A 24,772-nucleotide genomic window follows, 5' to 3' on the forward strand; every position below is an offset into this window, starting at 1 on the left:
CCGGACACAGCCCCCAGTGTGGAGGACCCCCCTGAGGAAGATCCTCCATTCACAAATGCATGGGGCATTTTCAAGCTAGTGGTGAAATTCAGCATTTCTTTGTTCAGAAGCGGACTTTCATAAATCATGTCGCTACATTCAGTTGTCAACATTGTTCACTGGAAACAGGCTAACGGCATTTATTGTTCTTACAGGGAAACAGAAACATGTCACTGGAATTACTGTGAATCCAAGATGATGACAATTATCATCCTCCACAAGAGAGACATTTGACGTCTGTCCGTCCATATGTGTGTGTGTCTGTCTGTCTGTCCGTGTGTGTGTCTGTCCGTCCGTCCGTCCGTCCGTGTGTGTGTGTGTGTGTGTGTCTGTCCATCTGTGTGTGTGTGTGTCTGTCTGTCCATCTGTCCATCCGTCTGTCTTCAAAACAGCATGTCAGCTGAGGTGTTTCTCTGTGGAGTTTGCATATTCTTGAGGGTTTTCTGCAGGTCCGCACAGTCCAAAACACATAGTAGGTGAACTGGTGATTGTAGACTGGTTGTAGGTGTGGGTGTGAGCATGCATGGTTATCTGTCTCCTTGTGCTGGCCCTGTGATGGATACTCTCCAGCCCTCTGCAACCATCTACACTAACGGATAGCAGGATGGATGTTTCAAGACACACGTTGATAAACACATATAAATGCATACATTTATTGATATGTATTCATTCATTTGTTTTTTCATAACAGGGATTCTTGACAACAGCTCAACTATGTAGTACTGAGGCCCCTTTAAACTCCATGTAATGCCTGACATTTATTCAAGCTGCACTGTATTTATTTGAAAAACTGTTTAACATCAGTTAAATTTGGATCTCAATTCTGGAAAAAAAGTTAATAACTGTTACGCTGCAGGGTCTCCCTACAATAATAACATGGAGGCACAGCATCTAAATAGCTTCATGCAACCATAAATAAAGAAAATGGACACCGAGTTAGCCCAGAAAGTGGAGTTAGCCATGTATTTATTGAACAATTTGATAATTATGTGTCCAGATGTTGATTTCAAATGAAGAGTTTGAAAGTCTCATGTACGAATGTTGTTTGGCTAACAAATATTTTTAGTCTGATTAGTCTTTCAGAGTTAATACACAGTAGAAGTATTTGGTTAGCAAAGTTTAACCTGCAGGAGATTTTGCTGCCACTGAGGAAATAAATTCACGACAAGCAGGAAGAACGTTTTGGATGATGTTCATTTTGGCGTTAATTATCATAGGATAACGTTATTTTTTATACCGACAAATCAAAGATAAGATGGTTTCTACCTTAGCTGACGTGTTTCAACTGCAACTGCAGTCTTCTTCAGAGCGTCATCTGACGTGTGCTGACGTGTCCTTTTTATCAGGTGGCCGGTCTGACAGATCTGTCAGAATCTGTCAGACCGCCTGAAGAATTCATACTAGCAACAGAATTAGCATGCCAGAAAATACAGGATCAGGGACACAAATCGGAACTCCGGAACGCAATAGCAGGCATTTTAAAATCGGCAAAACTTCCGCACAGTAACATCACCAAGCAAGAAACAAAAGCAATAAAATCACTCAAACAGGACAACAGCATCACCATCCTACCGGATGAACCACAGTCATCATGGACACGGACACATATGAACAACAGCTTACCAACATGCTACAGGACAGGAACACATAAGAAATACTCAAAAAAGACCCCACAGAACAAAAGAAAAGGACATTAAAAACTCTGCTCAAGCCACTATTAGAAACCAATAAAATAACACAGGAAGAGTACAACCACCTCATTCCCACAGCTAAACGTTACCCCCCGGATATACAGGACACCAAAAATACATAAAAAGACACACCACTGCGCCCTATTGTAGACAGCATCGGATCAGTCACCTACAACCTCTCAAAAGCTTTAGTAGAAATCATCAAACCCATCCTCGGTACATCACAACATCACTGCAAGAACTCACAACAACTGGCACAAGAACTCAACAATATCACAGTACAAAAAGACAACATATTCATTTCACACAACGTAGTTTCATTATTCACAAAAACCCCCGTTGACGTCACATTACATATCGTACAAGAGCGACTAAAGAAGGACAGGACACTGAAAAAACGCACAAACCTCACAGTAAATGACATCATCACACTAATCCGGTTCGTTGCCACATCCACCTATTTTCAGTTCAAAGGAATTATTTACAGTCAAAAACAAGGTTTTGCAATGGGAGATCCACTATCTGCAATAATGAGTAATTTCTTCATGGAGGACCTAGAAACGAAAGCCATCCACACATCACCCACACACTGCAGACCCACACTCTGGAAACAATATGTTGATGACATCCTGGAAAGAATAAAATCTGGACACACACAAGAACTTACCGATCATCTGAACAACATGGACGACACAGGAAATATACAATTCACGCACGAAGAAGAAATAAACCGGACCATTTCATTTTTGGACTTAAACATACACCACAGAGAAGACGGCAGCATTAAGATCACAGTTTACAGGAAACCTACACATACAGACCAGTACCTCCTCTGGACATCAGAACATCCCACAGTTTACAAACTATCAGTAGTTAGAACACTTTATGAACGGACCAGCATCATAACAGACGATAAAGACAAACAGGAGGAGGAAGAACACATCAAGAACACACTCACACACTGCCAACACCCGACATGGGCCATCAACAAAGGAAAACAACAAGCTAAAAACAAAGTAAAGAAACAAAAGGAAACACAAACCAAACGCACACAACAACCGGACAATAAAAACAAAGACCATCCCATATATTCGTGGGATAACAGAACCCATACAGCACATAATGAAAAAACACAACATCAACACAGCAGTAAAACCACATACAAAACTCCGGAAGCTATTAGTCCATCCCAAAGACAAAATAGAACCGGACAAGAAATTCAACATCATTTATGAAATTCCGTGCAAATCTTGCGAGAAAACATACATTGGAGAAACAGGCAGAACATTCAACACAAGATGAAAAGAACACCAGACAGAATGCAAAAAGGAAACAACTGGACGACTCACAAGAACACAAAAAGAAAAAGCCGAACAAGAAAACTAAAAATCAGCCATCAGGGATCACTGCAAAAGAAATAATCACATCATGGACTGGGACAGGGGGAGGATTGTAACATCGGAGACCAACAAACATAAACGATGGATCAAGGAGGCCATCGAGATCAGGAAGCAGGCGAGCTGCTCCATGAACCAGGATGAGGAGCTACACCCTCTAATACCTGGGACTCCATCCTCCAGAGACCACCTGACGGCGGGGGGCGTGGCCTATCTGACAGATTCTGACAGATCTGTCAGACCGGTCACATGATAAAAAGGACACGTCAGCACACGTCAGATGACACTCTGAAGAAGACTGCAGTTGCAGCCGAAACATGTCAGCTAACGTAAAACCATCTTATCTTTGATTTGTCGGTATAAAAAATAACATTATCCTAAGCAGGAAGAAAATCAGCTGTCGCAAATGGTGAGCTCAAGAGAACAGTGCCAGAGCTCTGTAGTAAGCTAGAGATAACCCTGTAATATTTAGGATTTGCAAATGTTTATCAATTTTGTATATTTAGATATAATAAGTGTACATTTGTAAATATGTTTGTTTTTACTCCATTGGACGCATCCAACGTTTTGTGCCTTCTTTCTTTTTATACATTAGTGATGTATGTGAGCAACTTAAGGTCACACACAACTTATAGCACTAAGGATAAATACAGTAGGTATACCTTAGATATTATACAAAATACTACATGCTTGAATAATTCCGCACTTACTGTTAGAGCTGTATCTCTTTCAGCAACTCTTCTCTGCCGTGTGTCACACCCTCCTATGGTAGACAAGAGGAGACAAAGCAGTCATTAGTAGTCAAGAACATCACATCACTGGCTCTCTAAAGTTGGATATGTGACATGGACAGTTGCCCAGTTGTGTAGAAAACAATAGCACACACATACATCTTAATAATACACACGACTGGAGGGCACCCAGGAAATTATCAATAAATAACCGCTTAAAGGATCCAAATAAAAACAACTCTTCAGAATCCCAAAATCCTTTTTCCACTCCACGAAAAAGCCAACCACAAAACAGTGCGATTGCTTCAGTGCAAGGGCCTCTTGAACACACTTCAGTGATTAAATAAAAAAATATCTCTGGCGAGATAAACAATGCATAAAGCTACTAATAAATCATAAAAAAATGACAACAGAACAGCCCAGCCCAACCATTGTAGTGGTGAGAAACTGCATGCCAAATACTGGGATCGCATCTTTTTTCTGTCAAGACAAAAACAAAAGGTTCACATGTGCTTAATGTACAGCAACAGTTAATTTAAAAGAATAGAATTTCCATGTTCAACAACAACATAAAAGCAAAAGATAAAAATGCATTGAAATGGTGCATGAAGCAATGCTGTGTCGATCAAAGCCGAGAGCTCCATAAAGTGCAAGAGAGCCAATGAAAAGAGTGATTTGAGCCAACGACAGCGTTTCCTCTGAATCCGTGCCCGCTCTAAATTGGGGGAGGGACATGCGTTCTTAAATGGGGCTCCAATCACTGTTTTCATTTATTCACAGATTTACTCCAGGACAACAACATATCAAGTGGAGCAATAAAAAGCAATATGACAACAGATACCAGCACTTTACAGCCCATTAAAAACATCTAAATATTTGGTAAAAGGCAGCTCCTCTGAAAAAGGCAGCAGGATTCTGAGATTTCGAGACTTGCAGGGACAGCAAAGACAAAGTTACTTGTGAGAGCATGCAAGGTCCTTTGAATCAGCTCCGGGTTGAGGAACATAAAAAGTATGCTCTCCTCTTAGCCTCCAGCATGGAGTGATATATTAGTGGAAATGCTGACAGTGAGTAATTTTAAAAGAACAGCTAGGCACCCAGTCTTAATTCCAGCTGAACTCAACCCAGCTGGATGGTGACAATCTGTGATTTATATTTCTGGTTGAGTTTGACGGAAAATAAAAGATACAAACAAGAAGAAAATTCAGTCCTATGAAGTGAAAAAAAAAAAGTGGATTTTCAGTGGTAGATCTGACCCTCACTTGGTTGTAGCTTGTGGAGCTTTAATTAGTATAACAATATATATATTTTTTTTTTTAAATGGTAGGACCTTTAATCTCAACATGCAACATGTGCACGAGCTGCTCTTTGTTTTGGTCAATGAAATCTGGCAAAGTTTAAGGTTGAAAAGTCAAGAGCCCCACTGGAAAGTCTACAGAGCACAAACCATGCCACCGGCTGATATATCGCTTCTTCTTAAAGGATATCATCTGTGAGTTTTCCAGAAGATGGATCCCCTCTGTGGAGGAGCCCATTTGGAAATATTTGTGCAGAGAAAACGAGGATGCTACCCAGTCATCATGATGCTCATTTTCACAGGGGGTTTCGGGGACATCTCGGTTTTCTCAAGCCGACAATCTTGAAGGAGAAAGCTACAATGGTAGAACACAAGAGCCACATATGGAAGACATTGTGGGCAATTACAGTACAGTAGTTGAGACACTTATACCAGCTATGCAATATGTACACAGGAAAAGCCACAGCGTGCATCTACTTCTAATAAAGGAGGGCTGAGTATGAATGCTGGCTTTGGGTAAAACGTGCTTCCCTGTGCCAATAACTGGGGATGATTCGCCTGAGACACGTGAGATACATTAAACAGATCACTAACAGGTGAAGAAGACGAAACAACAACAACAGCCAAAATAAACAGGCAGTTCTTGCAGGGTTTTTTTTAGCAGTTCACTGGCCTTTAAGACCCATTTCTGAGGACTACATGGTTGATTATGACCTAGTGCATAGAGGATAGAAAGCTTCAGAGGTCAGGAGGTTAATTTCTTATGGGAACACTCATGTATGGTCTTTAACTGACTGCCTACAACATACTCACGCATTAAAACAAACGGGCCCCGTTTGTTTCTAACCGCTGCGGTCTTGGAGTCTAAATATTCACAGAGGCAAATGAGTCCCCATCCACAAAATGAGAGCTTTCCACTCAGACCCCTCAAGCCACACTCACAGAATCTAAATTCATAATGACAAGACAACTGTACTACCACAGTCCAAACACTCGTCTTCATAAACAGCTCTGAAAAAAACATTATCTTGTTTCATGCACATGGTTTGAATCAAGGTGGACTGTATTGGAAAGCTGTTTTAAAAGGCCCACGTGCCTCCTTTTTTTTGGGCCTGTGTACAGCGTAATGTTACTTTCACTGGCCAAACATTAGGATGTATCTCTGGAACAGGGGGAAAAGACTGGAATAAACATTGGCTGCACACAAGGACATAATTTGTTCTTATCAAAATTGCTGTGAATGTCATTCTCAGGTTACCAAGCGTTGTAGAGGCAGATAGATATGGAACTCAAACTTGCGTTTTTTTTTCATGCACAAGAAATCAAACATCTTTAGCTTCCTTCTGACAGCTGTGTTCACATGATGGTCTCACATGGCTGAATGACTGCTGAGCATCGCTATCTTAGAATGGAGCTGTTCTCTTAGCAACTTCTTCAGGACCCCAGTCAGAAATATAAGATATTCCCAGGGTTAACTCTGCAACCCAGCAAAACAGTAACAGACAAAACAAGAACGCTGCGCCAACAAATGTTCTGAATTATGTGAGGAACAAATGGTTGCAACAAAGAAAAGCACTGATTGTGGGTTATGACTTGTAATGTTTCGTTGCACCTCCATGACACCACGCTGCATAGCATTAAATGATAAAAAGAAAATGTCCTATTGGCTTAGGGCCCCGTACAAAACGATCAACAACAAAAAAACTTGTCACCTCTCCAAAGGATGCCACAAATCAAAATACAGTGATTCACAATTATCTCCCGAGGCCTCATCTTCTCCTTCAGCTCTAAAGTTTGGGATCTCCTTCACTGCTGACGCCTCTGGCTTCCCACCACCACCAGTTCAGTCAGCCAGAAAGACGAGCTGAGCAAATTGCCAAACTGTTTGTCTGTCATTTGATCATACTGCAGGCCGTTTGCAGTGGAAAATAGCGGTGAGGCTGTTTTCGTGTGTTCACGAACACCCACAGCTGTTTTCCCCATTTCTCCTGTGCTTTTCACAGATCATTTAGGCAGATGGACACTCCACCTGGAGTAGAACTGACAACCAAAGCTCCCCAGTGTTTATTATGGACATGAAACATATCCTGTCTTCAAGAGCTGTCATGCGAATGGCTTTTCTGAACAACATCATGCCATTAAATACTCGGTGATTGCTGTGAAATCCACTTCTTCCAGAAATTGTTAACAGGAAACATATATGCCTACAATACCGCCAGTGTGCATGTAGTAGATGTTTACATAGACGTGCACTACTCCAGCAAGAAATGTCTAATCAGTGCACACAAGATCGATCTTCCTAAGTACCAAACAAACCCATGGATGTGTCTGCCCAAATCCCCTTCTGTTCTCAGTGTGGCCAGAAGACCCCTCTATCCTCCCATAACAGTCCTCACATTATCCCAACCACCCACCTCTTGATCGGCAGGCTTCTGTGTCCCCACCACTCATCTATCCAGGGGGACTCCGTGACTATAAGCCCATTATAGGGGTTCCTCAGCCCCCTACTCAACCCCAGATGCTCCAGCTCTGTGTGGGCCTGTGCAGCCTGGGGCCAGACATGTGGAAGCAATCACAGCAGACAGAGATGAAATGATACATAGAACTAATACATAGATGGATCAGTAATGACCAAGATCTGATGTCTAACCAAAATACATTCACTCAGCGCAAGCAGTGACCTCATAGGTGTAGCTTAACATCTCAGAGTGGAGGCCCTGGTCAGTAAGTGTAAGTAGATCAGATGTCTTATCATAATATGTGGTGGAGTTCCACCATTATACAGTAAATATTAGGCAAAACTACTGTTCACATAGAAACTCAACACTAAAATGAGGCAATATGGTGACTTCGATTTGAAATCTAAAGCATCTGAAGTGGATTAAATCTAAATAACTGAATAAGATGACAAAATTTGAAATGTTCCCTTTTGAAAGCCAATAAACCATTCCTAGTACATGAGCTGCTCCCACTTAAATCATAACAGTGTATAAGAACAAAACCAACAGAGCAGATCTGGCACACCGTTTAGAATGACTCTTAGGTTAAGAGTTCTGCATCAAATTTTCAAATTACACATCATTATACAGAGGTAAACAGCACTGGGTTGTGATGGTTGGCTCAATATTTGACTGTCAGTTTAATCTGTGTCAGTTACTGTGATCCTTTCATTTCAAAACCAGCTGCTGTATACTCAACCAAAAAACAAGTCAATAAAATATCTAATAAAATGTATGCATGTGCTTCCAAAAAATTTCTCTTCTTAGAATAATAAATCAAACGATCCATAAAAATCATTACAAATCAATAAGCCAACTATGATATACATATGTATCAGAACACACAAAATTTGGTTGCACTTTAGGTAATTATTTTAATTATTAATACTACTTTGCTGTTTATACATAATCAAATCATCTATTTTAGTGATTTCTTATATTTAGATTTTTTTGTTTCCTACACACAAATGCCAGAGACACGTCGCATAGATATACCTTGTAAAAATAAAATACCTTTTGTTCCTTTTTTAGATCAGTTTTTTAACCAGATCATCTGCATGATGAGAATTAAGTATTGGACTCACAGAGAAATTGAAAATTACCCTAGTCTGAATAATGTTTTGTTTGAAAGGCTAGACCCATTTAAAAAAGCTCATTTACTTGTTGAGAAAACGAGAAAAGCATGCAAACATTTTCTGTGCTGAAACCATTAAAGGTAGGATCTCTCCTGCAATCACTGAAAGTCCATTCTCAGTGTATCCATCAGCGCAGGCTTCAAAGTTCCAAACGACTGGTCAAAATTTCCAACAGAGGTGAGGAGATATTTAGGCATGCTTGGTTCCAGAAGTCCCGTTCATTTTTCCCAAAGAAAATGTGTGAAAATATGACTCACAGTTGGAGAGCATCAAGCTTGGATTAGAATGAAACACACCTGGTTAAGGTTAAGGATTAACAATTAGCTTACAAAATACCAGGTTTTTTAAAACAATTAATAAATCAAAAGGCCCAAGCTTGTGCACAAGAAAGCTAACTGTGACTCCCATGATGCATTTTGGCAAGAAATATCCAATCACTGAGCTGAATCTTTTGCCATGTCATCCAGTGATGGTGGGTGAAAGCTAAAGATGTGGTGCCATGTTTTGTGAACAAATTCACATTCACTTCCTACTGTTCCAATTTGTGCCTGTGATGAGATTCTTCTCCATATCAGCAGCACCAAAGGCTCATTCATGTTGTGGTATTGGGACTGTTCAAAATAATGATCAAAACTGGCATAATTAAGTCTGTTAAATCATCAGCTTATTTGGAGAGTGCTATTCTTCTGTGTTCAGCAAAAATAAAGACATAACTTGTTAGAGATATTAACATGGGAAGACAGAACTGGGAAAAAAACTTCCAAAACCAGCAGCCTACTTCACAACTCTATCGAACCAGGACTGGCTTCCACACATATTAAACTCACATTTTTAGGAAACACAGAAAAACTTTCCATTCCAACAGAATGTAAAAAGAGACTTGTGAGAAGCATCATTATTTTTCATGAGCCGACCTGTCAAGCTTTGGATTTTGACACATGTGGCGTTAGTGCAATACAAAGAGTTCAGTGTTTGCTGTCTTTCTGAAACCAAAAAAAAAACGTAAGAGCACAATGTGAGAATTTGATGTTGGTATTGTTTGTCTGTTAGGAAGCACTTGTTCCCTCTCAGACTACATGCATGTCCTTCTGTTCCAGAGGCTACACAACTCTACTTCTCCTTAAAGTTAGATTGATTAAAACAAACTACATAATAAAAAGACACCAAAAAAGCCGTCACCTGTCAGAGATGTCTTCCTTGTGGGACCCATTTTGTGCTGCACCTTCAGAAGGAGGACAGCCAAGAAAGCCACTCTTTTGTTTGGTAGATGAGGAGGTGGGGCGTCGCATTTGATTGGACAACAGATGTGTGAAGCAATTAAACGTAAATAAGATACTTATTGAAGGAAACAAAACTGAATGGACAATAACTATAAGGGGAAATATTAAAAACATTGGATTCAACATTGGAAAAGGAACTGTGCAAAAAAAAAATTCAACGTAACATGCATCTTAAAAAAGATTTTTTCTATTTCAGTGACAGAAGTATTGCACAAATATTAACCAAACTGTCAAAAATGAGCACTGTTTAAGGCGGTTATCCCTCACATTGTGATTTCATCGACACCCCAGATTCTTCCTCGTCTGACCCACAAAACATCAACCCAGGAATTAGTCTGATTCTTAGACCATGTGAGCATTTACAACCCCGTCTTCATTCCAGAACCTAACCTTTGTTCTAAATGTCTATGGATTAACTTATTACAGGGCTCCAGACTGCGACTAGATATGAAATTAAATTTGAGACAGTGCGAGTAAATCTCTCATCTACTCGCGCATGTGTGACCAGTAGATTTGCTGATTTTTTTTCCCATTATTATTGAATATTTTTTATTGCTGACAAACTTCTGCTCCACACTTCAGCCCAGTAGTTGACAGTAATGAAATGAGCTGGTTTGCTAACAGACATTAACTCCAACAGAAGAAGAAATGAGAAGAACACCAAAGAAGAAGAAGGCGGGCCAATGAATGTGAGAGAACGGGGGACGAATGACGGTGACGCTCCTGTTTCACAAAACCTCTATTTACATTTAGCCATCAGCCTTATTTTGAAAACAAATTCACCTTTCTGTCCTTCATTCCTTTCTTTAGGAAACACCGTCAGAGCTTGTTTACATTCCAGCTGTTTCTAAGTTTATATACATCCTTTACTAGACAGCAACAGCGTGGAACCGTTTTCTTTCATCTTTACGTGACTTTTCGGGACTTTTTGTAAGCGTCTTCATCATGTCACCAAACGCTTCTTAGATAAACACTTCCTGTGCTGCTGCAATGGTGACAAAATAAAAGCCCGTACCATTAAAAATACGCCTTCAAAATAAAAGCATAGAGGGAACGGTTATTTTAACACTGGTTAGAGGCTAATCTTTGGGTCGTTGCTTTCTTCATTTTCTTAATTTAACCTCTTCCTGGAATGACCGACACAGAGACTTATCTTTTACGTGTGTGACAAATTTCGCCATTGCACAACGGTGAAAGAACTGTGTTGCTCCGTCTGCCATCATTTATTCTCTCATTCAAGTTAAAGAAACAACAACGTCTTCTTCGTTGGTAATGACAATAGAACACGAGTGCGCCCTCTACAGCAAAAACTGCATACACTCAGATTTTCTTGTAAATAACCATGAAATTGAATCTAATACATATGAAATGTAACATTTCCTTTTAACCAAAAAATACAAATCCATAAATATATCAAAAAATGAATACATAAACTGATCATTCATGAAATATGTAAACCTTATAAAATGGCACTTACAACTAGCAAAACAAAGGCTTTGTCAAAAGCGATGAACTGATCAACAGACCTTTATAAGAGTAATTTACACGTCATTGGGTTTCCATACATAACATGCACATGCATACACATGTCTGTGCTCAGCACAAGGCCATTCTTTATTAGAGATTTCATCCGTCGGAAATGAGACGTCAACTGAGAAGCCTTGGCAGAGTACTACACTCTCTGAGAGCTTTTCTTGTTATGTTCTGTCAACTGCTGCACAATAAAATGTGAATTGAAAACATTATAGTTTCTGCATTTATTGTTCAAGTATTTATCAGTAATACAGTGAAAATAAGAGGAAATGTGAATATTTACTTTGCAAGTCGATTTTGGTGTGCGCCCCTAAATTTTCTGCTTGCTCTCCTAAAATTTTGAGTTAGGGGCCACTGTGCTCCTAGGAAGAAAAGTTAGTCTGGAGCCCTGTGTTATGCTCAATGCAAGAACACAAAAATGCAGAAAGGCACGTTCAATAACATTCAATTTAAAAAGAATTCTTCTTGTTTTTATTGTTTGAAGCCAAAGCAGCTGGTATGAGGTGTAGGTCATGAGACAAGTTGATGCACGGCAGCTCATTTAGTTTCTCCATCACAACAGGAACAAGAAACCACTTTGCTCCATCCCACTCCTCACAGTGTTTCCATCCCATAGTCCAGTCTGATTTTTTAATCTGGTTACTGGAAGTAGAGCTCATTTCCAGCATGTGCTGGAGTTGAACAGAGGCCTGAGGGAGACAATCTGTGGTTCTGGCTTGGATCATTTTCTCATTCTTTTGAATGAGAAAGTGTGTCCAAACTTTCTACGAGCAGTGTATATGTATGGATCTACTGAAGAGAGAATGGTATTTACAGAGAATTCAAATGACGGGACATATAGTAACATTTCAAATGTCAAAGGAGGCCACAAAAAGTACTCACAATGACTTGAAAGTTGCCATCAGTAGGACAGAACTCAAAAGCATCATCAATAAAATACTGAAGAAAAGGTGGCAAAAGCAATGGGAGGATGAGAAGAAAGTACGTTGGTATTACAGAGTTAAGAGGGAAAGTGGAAGAAAAGCGGTGTACAAGAAAGAACAGGAGACATGAGATAATAATATAAAGACTGAGGCTGCGTTTCGAATAAAATACTTTTTCTTTTTACCTCTGTCACCCTTACAATGTATGTACTGCAGCATGAACATAATAGGGACATACTTCTTTATCATAATATTGTGGATTCATATCAAGAGCGCAGACACAAATGTAAGCAAGAGATGATCTAGGAACCCAATGCTGACATGAAGCCACACTTCTTCTGTCTAGAGTGCCATGTGGGGGTTGTAGTCATTGTTGTGTCAATTGGTAAGAAATTAGTATGAAAATGTTGGAAAAAGTTTGAAAAGATTAAAACTTTGTGGATTATGCTTATTTATACTTACATCCATCCCTGTGACATATGTGACCTACGTGCACTGAAGAGTGTGTCAAAAGGAGCACAAAAGCATACTGACTTTTAAACTGCAAAATCCAGCCAGATGTAGTAGAACATCCTGGTATTTTTGGCATACTAAACTTGACACACTATGTATGTATGGGGACATACTAAATCGTGTTCTGGCGTACTATATAGGATGGAAGTATGGATGTTGGCGTGCAGCCTGAGATTTAGACACACAGGATTAAACAGGACACTGTTCAAAACAGGAACACTTAATACTGACAGATGTGACCTCTGAGGGGAGGAAGAGACAACAGAGCGTGACATTATACACTGTCTGAAATATGAGGGAGACAAAAGACAACGGATCCAAAACCTCAGAAAGAAAAGAGTAGAATTTGATATTACTGACACTCTACAAAACAGTTGAAGGAGTGCAGAGTGTTACCAAATCATATTTTACTATCTCAGACAAAGCAATTTGATTTAGAAGATATGAGTTTCTTATTTAATTTTTGTTGTTGTTGTTGTTGTAAATATGAGTTTTGATCCACACTCCTGACTGAGTGGAGGTAATGCACCAATTTGTTGTCTGCTAACCACCAATAAATCTCAAGCAAGAAGAAAAAGAAAAGAGAACAAAGTGGTCAATCAACTGTTTCACACTCCAGTCTGGTAGGTGGTGGCAACGTACCTCTAAAGTGGTTTGTCAATTGCTAATCAAATCAAGAAGAATTGGATTTCTTATTTTTGTTTATCTGTCCTTTTGGAAGCTGCTGTTGTGTTTTGGAGATCAATAATAAATGGCTTTTTATTTTTCCACCTTACTTTGTCAGTGTAATTTTTTTTGTCCTCCACAAGCCTCTCCATGTTGCCTTACACCTCTCACTTAAACAACCTTTTTTTGTATTACTTGCAAATGTAAGAGTGTCGGTGAATCTAAGCTTTTAGCAGTAACTTACCATTATGACCAGAACCAAGGGGCACAGCATTAGTGACTTAAGCCCTATTTGCACGGGATCAGTATTACCTCTGGACTAATGGTGATTTGTAATAATTGCGGAGGATGTCTGGGATCTTAATCCCGTGCAAATGCGTCATGTCTGTAATTTGTAAAGTAAAAATTCCACCACAAATTACCCACCATATTTCGCCAAACACTGACGTCCAGTGATAATACTAGTCCCGTGAGAATCTGCATCTCAGTGATTGGGTGATTGAGGGGGTATTTTACTTGTTGTTTATTTCATTGCGTGCCTTTTTCTACTTCTTTCCCAGTTGAATTATGGAGGCTGAGGTGGAAATTATTGACAGCATTTTAGGTGCAAATGCAGGACAGCAGTAGGCCTACACACAACAGGCCTATGGACCTTTCACAGAAACAGCAAAATCAGATCAACAAGAAGAGTGAAACCTGGGAGGATACTGAGATGGATGACATGCATAGCAGAATGCAGTAAGAAACATTTTTCTAGACCTATCTTTCAACAGGCTTAACACAAACACCCTGACGGCCCGTTATCTCAACAACACTGCCCACTGTTCTCAAGTCACGTTGCAGTCTTTTTACATATTTACTATTGCCATGACGACTGCATACCACGTTAACAGCGTGACAACAGCGGGTGCTGCGACGTGCACAGATTAGACATCATATCCGGGCTGTAATGTTAGTAAATTCGAGTAAAATACAGACTTCACTTATCCTGTGCAAATGCACTGCAAGTAGGGCTGCAACTAACGATGACTCGATGAATCGTCTGAGCACGATACGTCATCAAAAGAGGAAGTGAGTGCGCAATGCAACAGAAATTACCGTCTGGCCAGAGTGCAGAACATGGACAGACATCCGCGCTGTATCGTGCACGTATAATATATGCATATATTATACATGCACGATACAGCGCAGACATCCGCATTTACAATACAGCGGTGCATATATAATATGTATGATGCAGCGCAGATGTCCGTCCTGTGTTCAGCACTCCACCCGGACGGTGATTTCTGTTGCACTGCGTGCTCTTCTGCTTTTTGATGATGTATCGTGCTCAGATGATGAATCGATTCATCATTAGTTGCAGCCCTAACTGCAAGAAACACAGACGTGGAGGGGTGGGGGGTAATTCACAAATTACCAGAGATCCCCAGGTAATACTAATCGCGTGCGAACAGGGCTTTACTTTATGTTTCGAGGTTACACATACTGTCCATACATCAGACCTTAGAGTAACATTGCTGGCTTTGTACCACTTTGGCTTGGGGAAGTTGACCCTTGCATTCCAAGAAATCGTTATGTCAGCCACAGTCATCCTCTTCTAAGCTTTTTCTGTTCGAAGAGTAAAAAATTCTGTTGACAAAAAATAAAGTATGAATCTCACATCCAAATTTAACAAAATTATGTTTTCATCTCTATTGCAACCAAAGGCAGTGTTGCACCTTATTTACTAAAAGAATTCATTAGCTGGCACAATGCTGACTTCCTTGGTTCACGTACACGGTTCTCTCATTTTAAATTCAGTTTGCTGTTTCTCTCTGTTGTCTTTGAATCTCCCTCCTTCACTCTCACCCCAACCAGTCGAGGCAGACGGCTTCCCTTCCTGAGTCTGGTTCTGCCAAAGATTTCCTCATCCTAAAAGGATTTTTTTTTCCACTGTTGCCAAGTGCTGCTCAAAAGGAATTAGTGGATTTGTTGGGCTTTCTCTCTATAACATATTAAACCTTATAACTTGAACTTCTCTGAGATGACTCGTGTTGTGAACTGGCACAATATAAATAAAGCTAAATAGAATCAAATTTTTCTAAAGTCTTCTAGAGAGAATTTTCACCCAACTTAGCTTGTGTAGCTAATTAGCTAATTGCATAATGCTTGTAAATCTCAGTTGACGTAATCTGTAAGCAATTGTATTCACACTGTGAATACAGTGGCTTTGCATATCCAGACCATTCTGTAGCCCTGACACAGTGCTGTGAAGAATGGTCTGGCTGCACCTCATCATAATTCTGCAATAGGGAGGGAAAAAAGCATTGCCAATTTTGAATTTCTTTAAACCAACAACAATTGTCTTGGGTGGGGTTAAGAACAGGATGGTGTTCACTTAAACTAGTGACAAGGGGATTGTTTTGGTGGACCAGCTGTACAAATGGAAACAAGCACAGCCAATTAAATGGTCACGTGAAATGCAGTCAATCTCAGGCTTATGCTGGCAATCTACAGCCTGTGAGTCAGGCTATCAATTCAGCTACCAAAATTGATGGTCTGTGCCCAGAAATGTTAAGTCTACTTTTGTGTGAAACAAGGGAACCATTGTTTTAAAATTACTAAGTTATGCTAGGAAACAAACTGTTAATTGTTTTTAAAAATTCCTACGTTACAACAGAGAAACACTGAAAGGACCATCTGCCCATGCTGAGGCCTGAGGCACGAGGCAATTATCCTTTTCTTCCTCTCTCAAAAACAGAATGCTTTCATAATAAAATAAAAGCTTATGTAAAATAATAGAGAAAAGCAATACATACAGGCAACATCTCCAACACACGATACACACAGTACAGCGCGCGCACACACACACACACACACACACACACACACACATTCTCAGGAATCCAATGTCATGTTTCTGTCAATATATCTTCAGGTAGCACTCACTGCATTGTAAACTAGGAATGTTTCTGAGCCAAAAGACAAAGAGAGGGAGCCAGCTCGGTAATCTTCACTTCTCATTCATCTTCAGTACACATACGTTATCGGCTCTTTGACAGCAATTGATCCTTACACTACATCAATAACATCTTTGTGACCTAAATTTTGATAAATGAGTTCAGCCATTACAACCGGAAAAGAATAATTTAGTGCCTTCTAATCCCACCTCGGCATATATCTGTTATAACTTCAATGGCAGGCTGTTAATCACTGAGGTGTTTGTGCATACGGTGTGTGGAGTATTGTTGGGGAGTAGAGAAGAAGAGGACTGGGTGAGTGATTAGAGATACACTAGGCTCCATGTGGTTCCACGGTTTATGGGTTAATAAATATATTAGTCTGATATATGAAGTTCAATCAGTGGACGGTAAATGAATTTAATATGACTAAGTCTTCTCCTAAGTGGGTCGGAAGAAATATTGCGGAATATCTTTGACGTGATTCAGAAAACATCTGCACTGTGTTGCTGTGAGGTGTAATTTAATTCTGTGTACTTTAAACCAGTTTTGCAGTTTAATGGCATCCCACAAGAAAAACAAGAATGGCAGTGAAAAATGTACAGAGGGCATATTTTAGGGATTTGTCAAGTGAAGAAAAGAGAAAAAAGCTTCAACCAATTACTTTTACAAAAAAAGATCTCAACAAGAAAATAGGTTTGCTCTTAAGTTTTGGGCAGAAAATACCACAGAGCACTAAATCTCGAACATGACCTTTCAGAATGTGTATACTTGTATTACTCATAAATCTCTTCACACAGTCACACTGCGGAGGCTCGCCTCCCTTTTGGGGATAAAAGCGAGTCCCTGGAATCATTAAATCTCGGTATGAAGACTTGGTTTAAGGTTAGGTTTAGGTTAGGCAACTAGTGGTTAAGGCTGCGGCTTGGGAAAGCTGCCAGGAAATGAATAGAAGTCAATGTAACGTCCTGTGAAGTGATGAAAACTGTGTGTGAACTGTAACCAAACTCCTCTACCCACCGATCTTGTGATCACGAAGAGCTGAACCAGATGGTGGAGAATTTGTCTCAAAAATGAATGTTCTCTCTGAGCCCTCCCAAACAGATACACACATATAACAACAACAACAACAAACAAACACCTATGGTATTAATTAAGCCATGTACTGCAGGTATTTAATACTGCAGCATGTTAATCATTAACAAACAACATTATATTGTCTGCATACTTCACAAATTAGCAATACAATGCAATACACTCTCACCAGAGATGCACATTATTGGCTGGAACTTATGCACCTATAACATCCTAACTTCTGCCCTTACAACTAATTTTCTCATTGTCATTTTGTTCTGTGAGTTCACTCAGTGCAGACTCAGGAGGTTTGTCAAGTTTACATGTGATTTCTCCCTGGGCCTTCAGAGAGTCACTGCCAGCCACACTCACTTCATCACGTTACTCAGCAGTGACAACACAGCCTTTGGGTGTTTCCTGATCTTGTCTCTCGGTCTCTAATTGCACGAAACTATTGCTAAGCCAAGACCCAGCTGGGCACAGTAACTTCCACCTTCTTTTTCTGGGCTGACTGAGTGGTGCAGGGCAGGGCGCGTTGTTGAAATGAAAAGGTTCTTGTTCAGCGCTGATTGCAAACATAATTATCAGAGCTGGAAGGCAATGGAGCACCCTGCCTTTTCTATGCCCCCCTCCTCAACCCTGCTCTCCGCTTGCATCATAATCATACACAACTCTGAACCAGTGTCCGTTTTACGGCACCGGATCGCGATTGGACCTGAACAGCAGCAGTTTAGCCAAACGACAGCTTGAACTGAGAGGTTCACATCACATCCTCCTCCCTATATTTCCTGTGTTTTCCAGATAAAACACTGCATGTGATTTATTTGAGTGTTAGAGACTTAATGAGGATCTGCTTCTTGTTTTCTCCTTCTTTTTTTTTTACTTTTGCCACACACTTTCTGGAGGTTTGACGGGAAACTAAGCGAATGACATGACGTGACGAGCAGCAAAAGAGGTATGAAGGTGTTCAGAAATGGAACTGACATGTAGTTCAAAGCCATCATCCTAAACAATGTCATATGAATAAAACCTCCATTTTGCCACAGGATAACAAATAAAATTAGCTGGAATGTGACATTTGGTTCCCTAAAGCTGGTAAGCATAAAATGCTGTAGGTCTTGTGGGTGTGGAAAAGTCACCACAACTGGGCCAACCAAAACCATCAGCAGAAAGTCCAAGAAAAAAAAGTTACAGCTGATGTTAAATGTCAAATGATCTCTGTAAACACTTAGCCGAAACTGGTGGTAATTTTTTGAAGATTTGCTAAAATGTGAGAAAAAGATGTATTTAGAATCTGAAACAGGTACAAAATTTCCATTAGAAGGGGCATCGATACCTAAATTAGTCCATCTTCTATATCTTCTATATGTAAAAAAAAAAACACTGTAGTTGGTATATAATCATCATCTAAACAGTTTGTCCTTTAAAGTGTTCAAACAACAGGCTACCTCCTCATGCAGTTGTTTTGTATTTTGTATTTTTCAACTCAACCACAACAGGTTGCAAACAGCAAACTCTTACCAGCATGCAGCAATCAATACAGCATGTTTGATGCCAATAATATTATCAATGCAGTTTAAACCCAGATTCAATTAACCAGACTTCAAAGCTTTTCTTTCGCTATGCAGATTTTTTTGAACTGATGTTGGTGATGGTTGTTTGAAATCAACTGCATTCCAATGAAGTGAACGAGGACACATGATGACCATCGTTAACAAAATGACTTTCACGTGCTTTTCCTTCTGGGATAAGTCAAAATATCTGCCATTTTTAAAAAAAAAGAAAAAGGTCTATTGAGCAGGTGGTGTTCTGGGGCTGCACTTCTAGAGTGATTTTGTGCAAGGTTTCTGATTTCTAGGTCAGACTTTGGACATTCTGATGCCATTTTTACTCTCACTGATAAAGGCATGCCTAATGGAAGGAACATAGGAAGGAACAAATTCAAGCTAAAAAACAAAAAGTGTGATATAGCTGAAAAATGTGTCATGATGAAATGTTTAATTTCAGTCATTTTTTAAAATTACAGGTAATATCATGTATCGATTCATACAGAAAAAAACAACTTTCATTTGAATCTAACCGCTGCATTTTAAATCTAACCACTTTAGCACAAATTAATACATTTACACATGTAATAAAACTAAACAAAGGACAAAGGAATTATCTCTCAATGATACACAATGAATAAACACAATAAGTAAAACCCAGAGGTGCACAGAGACACACAAAGACAAAGCTACTGTACCATACTCAGGTTTGTGAATGGCTGGAATAGACTGGGTGTTACTAGGCCAGGACCCTGTGCAAACCTTTGCATGCACCCAACATCAGGTCTGTCAACTCTCAGAGAAGCAGTGCATCACTGAGGTGAAGGTGGTGGGTTCACAAGGTCACGGGTGTTTTAAAACTGTGAAACACACCTCACAAGGCAGTTATGGCTTCCTGCCAGCTGTAGCCTCCGCCAGAGGAGGTCTGCAGGAGTGTGGCGAGAGGCCCAGGCGGAAACAGACTAGCATGCCTCGGAAGTCCTGCACAGAAGTCAACTGGGAGAACAACGGAGGGCGAAGGGGCTTTGTTATGAAGGGATATGACAGGCTGTTAGTGGGCCCGAAGGAGCTTGCTTAGGTTTCAAACTTTGCAATTGCTTAACATGCCTTTATGACAGTTTAAAGCTAATGCATTTAAGTGAAACCATCAAACATTCTATCGAGCAGTTTCCTCAAAGCTACTGATGAAGTGTCCGTCAGCGCTACATATCACTATTGTTTTATCATTCAGGTCAAAACAAAGGCAGGTGGATGTATTTGCACAGGAAATTCGCTTCAACTGCCTTTTGGGTTCACCATTTTCCAAGATGGTTACTTTACCAATAGACATAGCAGATATCGAGTACAGGTATAAGCCTCCCACTGGTTATGCATTTCATGTGACTCTACGATTTTCTAAATTCTCCTCACTACAGGCAACAACAATAGCAACATCCACACAGCAACCACTAGAATGAGGTGCAGCCAGACCATTCTACACAGCACTGTGCTTGCAGTAGAGAATCACTAGGCTAGACTACTACATCAAATACTCTGTATGACCTATTTCTGCAGTAAAGAAACAACCATTCTTTCACAAGCTATTTCCTCTGTGTCCAAAAGTTATAAAACACAAGCTTGTAATTAATTCACTATCTGTCCATTACAGTGATCATAAGCTACCGGTGACTTTCTTATTGACAGAAACTTGCAAGCATAGCAACATTAAGGCTATTAACAACCTACACTGCAACGAGGTCTTTAAGAAACAGGATCACTCTGTAATATAAGAGCCATCCCTCCCAGCATTTACAGAGAACATCTGCTGTCTTGACAGGTAAGATTTTACTCCTTACGACATTATTTCCAGAAAGACACATTGTATTAAACCAGTCCAGTGTACGAAAAACATGTCCACTTTTATCTGCTGCTCCCAATCCGTCTCATCTCTCTTCTCAGTTTCCATTTTATACTATGCCTTTGATAAATCAAAGAAAATGAAATTTCCCTCAATGGATGTATAAATGACTTTCCAGCTTGTATGTCTGCGCTAAACATCTGTCAACTGTTAAGTAAACATCTGCCATTACTAGTAAACACACAGGTTTTGTGATGGTTGGTGGGTCTGAGATTACTCTTTAGGCCAACTGGAAAACATTTTACACTTTGGCTGTCCTCCTCCTCTTCCCTATCTCCATGTGTAATTCTTTCACACTATTAAAATCTGTTCTAATCTTTTTTTTTCCCATCCAAAATCCTCTTGATCCCTCCACAACCCTCTCCAGTGTGAGAAAGGGATCCTTACCTCCTCCTAACACTTGAGTCATACGATCACTCCCTATCTTGGTTTTCTGTGAAGGTGAAACCTCATTATACCTCTGTGTTCTTCTCCGCCTGAGACGTGTTCAAAGACTGAATAAAGCTTCTCTGTCTCTTATCCTCTGGTGACTTTGGTGGCTGGATGTCTGGTGCAGACTGGGATTAGGCAAGAGAGGGAAAGACTTGGCCTGAGAGTCTGTGCTCACAGTACAGGGCATATCCCCAGAATCACGGAGGGAAATTTTCTGCTCTGTGTTAATACACATTCGTGAAATCTCAAAAACACATGCCTCTCCCCCCTACACACACAAACACACTGTTAATTAACACACAAACACACACAGTGACACTCTGGGAATCTTGATAGCTTAATGTGTGAATAAAAACAGAGACGGTGGGATGCAGTGTCAGACACTAGTCTTCAACAGCTCCACAAACCTCCAAGTCCCTGTTTTCCTGGGCTGACCTCCTGGTACGTCTGAACCGGGGGAAAACACGCTGTGAGATATCAACCATTTATGGCTCCAGACAAAGTCTTGTACTGCATGCCGTATCTGGCATAATCATATTTTCAACCATAACAGAGATAAGAGGAGGTAAATCAAACGCAGCCTCCCTCACAGTACTTACGCTTGTGCTCATTGAGAAACATATTTCTGGAGTTTCCTTTCATCACACGAGGGCTTTCTGGTGTTAACAAACAAGCAGTCGTTCTCCCATGGAATCAGAGCTGGCCTCGGTCCACACTAGACGACCCCTTCTCAGTCCCTAATGTCTCTGAAAACAAAGGACCATTCTGGCGTGTTAAAACTCACAATGTGTGAACAAAAATACAGTGAGATGCAAAAAAATCTCACCTCCGCCTGACACCGCAAGAGCAATTCCAGCCTCTCAAAGTGAAATTATTGTTGTTTACACAGGAACGTGGATTTTTCAGTGTCACTGTCAGGTACTACGCTCCAGCAGTTGAAAATCGAGCACATTATCTATTATGAGTCCACTAAATACTGCACAGTATGAAAGTCTTCCCATGACAGAGGCAGGGTTGATCTCATCAAGTTTCCTGCAGCTTACAGTAAACGGTCGGCCCCCAGTAATTAATGTACTGAACTTCTCTCATAATGGCAGTCGATGCTAATAAAATGTGTTACAGCCACTTGCTCAAATAGACCACAGAGCTCATTGAATAAATGCCTCTGGTTCAGACGATTAATATCTGCGAGTAAGATGAGATGTTTATGGCTCATAAAACAGGGAAGGCCTCCTTGTCATCTCAGACATGATTCCTTGTAACCCGCCACAATACATATCCCAAACACTTCTAATATCTCCTGCAGATAAATCACATCATGTCGAATTTGTAAGTTAAAAAAGATGAAATATTTGCCCGGAAAGTTGTGCACAGTTAAAGTAGGGTTCACCTTCACTGAAGTTGGAGGAAGTACACAAGAAAAAACTGATCTGGTTTCACTAATATGTCATATATAGTGTAATGTAGTGGTCTGTCACGCGTTTTGAAACCTTTAAATGCTTGTTTTGCTTCTTTTCACGTGGTTTGGGGTCCTTGGCAGGGTGCACCTGCTTCATCCTGCGCGTTCACACGTTTGGTGACTGTCACCTGAGGCGCAGTGCGCGTCACAGAACCAGAAAAAAAGCCACATCATCTGCTTTCGAGTTAATGCCAGCAGCCAAACAGAAAAAAACACGCCGTGAAGAGAAAACCAGACAAGCAAAACAGAAATCATCTGTCCAAAGCAGTCTCCCTCCTCACGTCATGACGTCCGGAGTTCACCTTCAGGACATCGACGGAACATTTTACGCATTTTAATTAACAACACACACTTTCGAGGAAAATCCAACTTACCTCTGACTCTAAAACTAGACGCGTTCAACCGAAGGTCCGAGCTGTCAGATTATACAGGGGAAGTTTTAGGGAAACCCGTTGACCAGGAAGCATTTTGCAGCCGCTGTCTAGGATGAGTTCGTCCCCCTCCTCTCTCTCACATCTGGTCCCCAAACTGCAGGAGAACCTCCCATCCATCCAGGCAGCCTGAGCCGGACTCTGCGCGCCCACTTCTCATCGCTTTTACTGCTTTTTCACGAGTCAGGGAGCTTCCTCCACTGCCTGATTGAATTATCATCCGTATCTTTGAAGCTCCAGATAAAATAAACTAGTTGGAAGATTCTCCTTCAGACTGCTGTTTCCATGTGACTGTCAACAACCAGTGGAGGAGTCTAGACTGGTTGGGTGAATATATAGTTGAGGGACTTTTGAAGTCCATGGGATATGTCTTGCATAGAGTTTTATTAAAAGTAAAATTTAAAAAAAGAAAAACAAACAACTAATGGTCTTTATCTTCATTTCCATAATTATTTATTATGTAAACAATCACTTATTAATAAAAAATGACTGGATATCACTAAAATGTCAACTACATAACCATCTGAATTTAATAACAACCGCCTTCTAATTAGATAAACAATAATAAAATGAGCTTATTCAAAAATTGTTTTGATTGTGTTCTTTTTATTAAGTTGAGATAATCATAACAGATATTTCTTTTATGGCAATATATCAAATTTTGTATGGAAAAAAGACTAATTTCTTAAGACAGAAATCACTTTCCACTAAGTTCCCCATTACAAAAACACCTCTCAAGGAAGTGTGTTAATTCCAGATCACATGATCTGCTCCACATGATGTCATTTCCTCCTGAAGAAAAGACTGGCCAGACTCCAAGGTTTTCTGAGTTATTTAATATAAAGTAGTGTGTGAGTCAAGTGTGGATTTATGATGTCAACAGGTTTACTACAATAGCTTTATAAATAACTTTCAATTTCAATTATACTCAATTGTGTATATAATATTTAGAAGAATCTTTCTGTTAAAATGCCATGAGGTATTTGGTTATAGGTGACCATGTTGATTTTAGGCCTGAAAACAGAAAAAATGTTACCTATGATAGAAAAAGTCCCACAATTATATATTGACCCAGTTTCATAAGGGTGGCCAAGCTGCTGACATTGGGGTGGCACAGTGCCTTGTTAATTTCTTCATATTTAAAAATTGCATTTATTTATTTATTTATTTTAGTCAATTATTATTTGTTTATGCAGGAAAGACGGCTATGTAGAAGTACATGAAAACTTATGGAGTACATTAGGCTTTATATGTAGCCCTGAATAGATTAAAAATCAGAAACAACTTCT

At 40.0% G+C, this 24,772-nt stretch overlaps 1 protein-coding gene across 2 annotated transcripts in view; it reads right to left on the reverse strand.

The window, feature by feature from the left end:
• The window catches only part of LOC111563249 (zinc finger protein 469), a 205,270-nt gene extending 181,720 nt beyond the window's left edge, over window positions 1-23,550 (reverse strand). For both annotated transcript variants that reach the window (XM_023262241.3, XM_035944401.2), the window contains exons 1-2: window positions 23,427-23,550; window positions 3,838-3,890 (exon numbers count right to left, since the gene is read on the reverse strand). The gene's annotated coding sequence lies outside the window, so the exon portion shown is untranslated. The remainder of the gene's footprint in view (window positions 1-3,837; window positions 3,891-23,426) is intronic.
• Window positions 23,551-24,772: the final 1,222 nt, after the last annotated feature.

Source organism: Amphiprion ocellaris, chromosome 3 (genome assembly GCF_022539595.1).
Source record: "Amphiprion ocellaris isolate individual 3 ecotype Okinawa chromosome 3, ASM2253959v1, whole genome shotgun sequence".
NCBI lineage: Eukaryota > Metazoa > Chordata > Actinopteri > Pomacentridae > Amphiprion > Amphiprion ocellaris.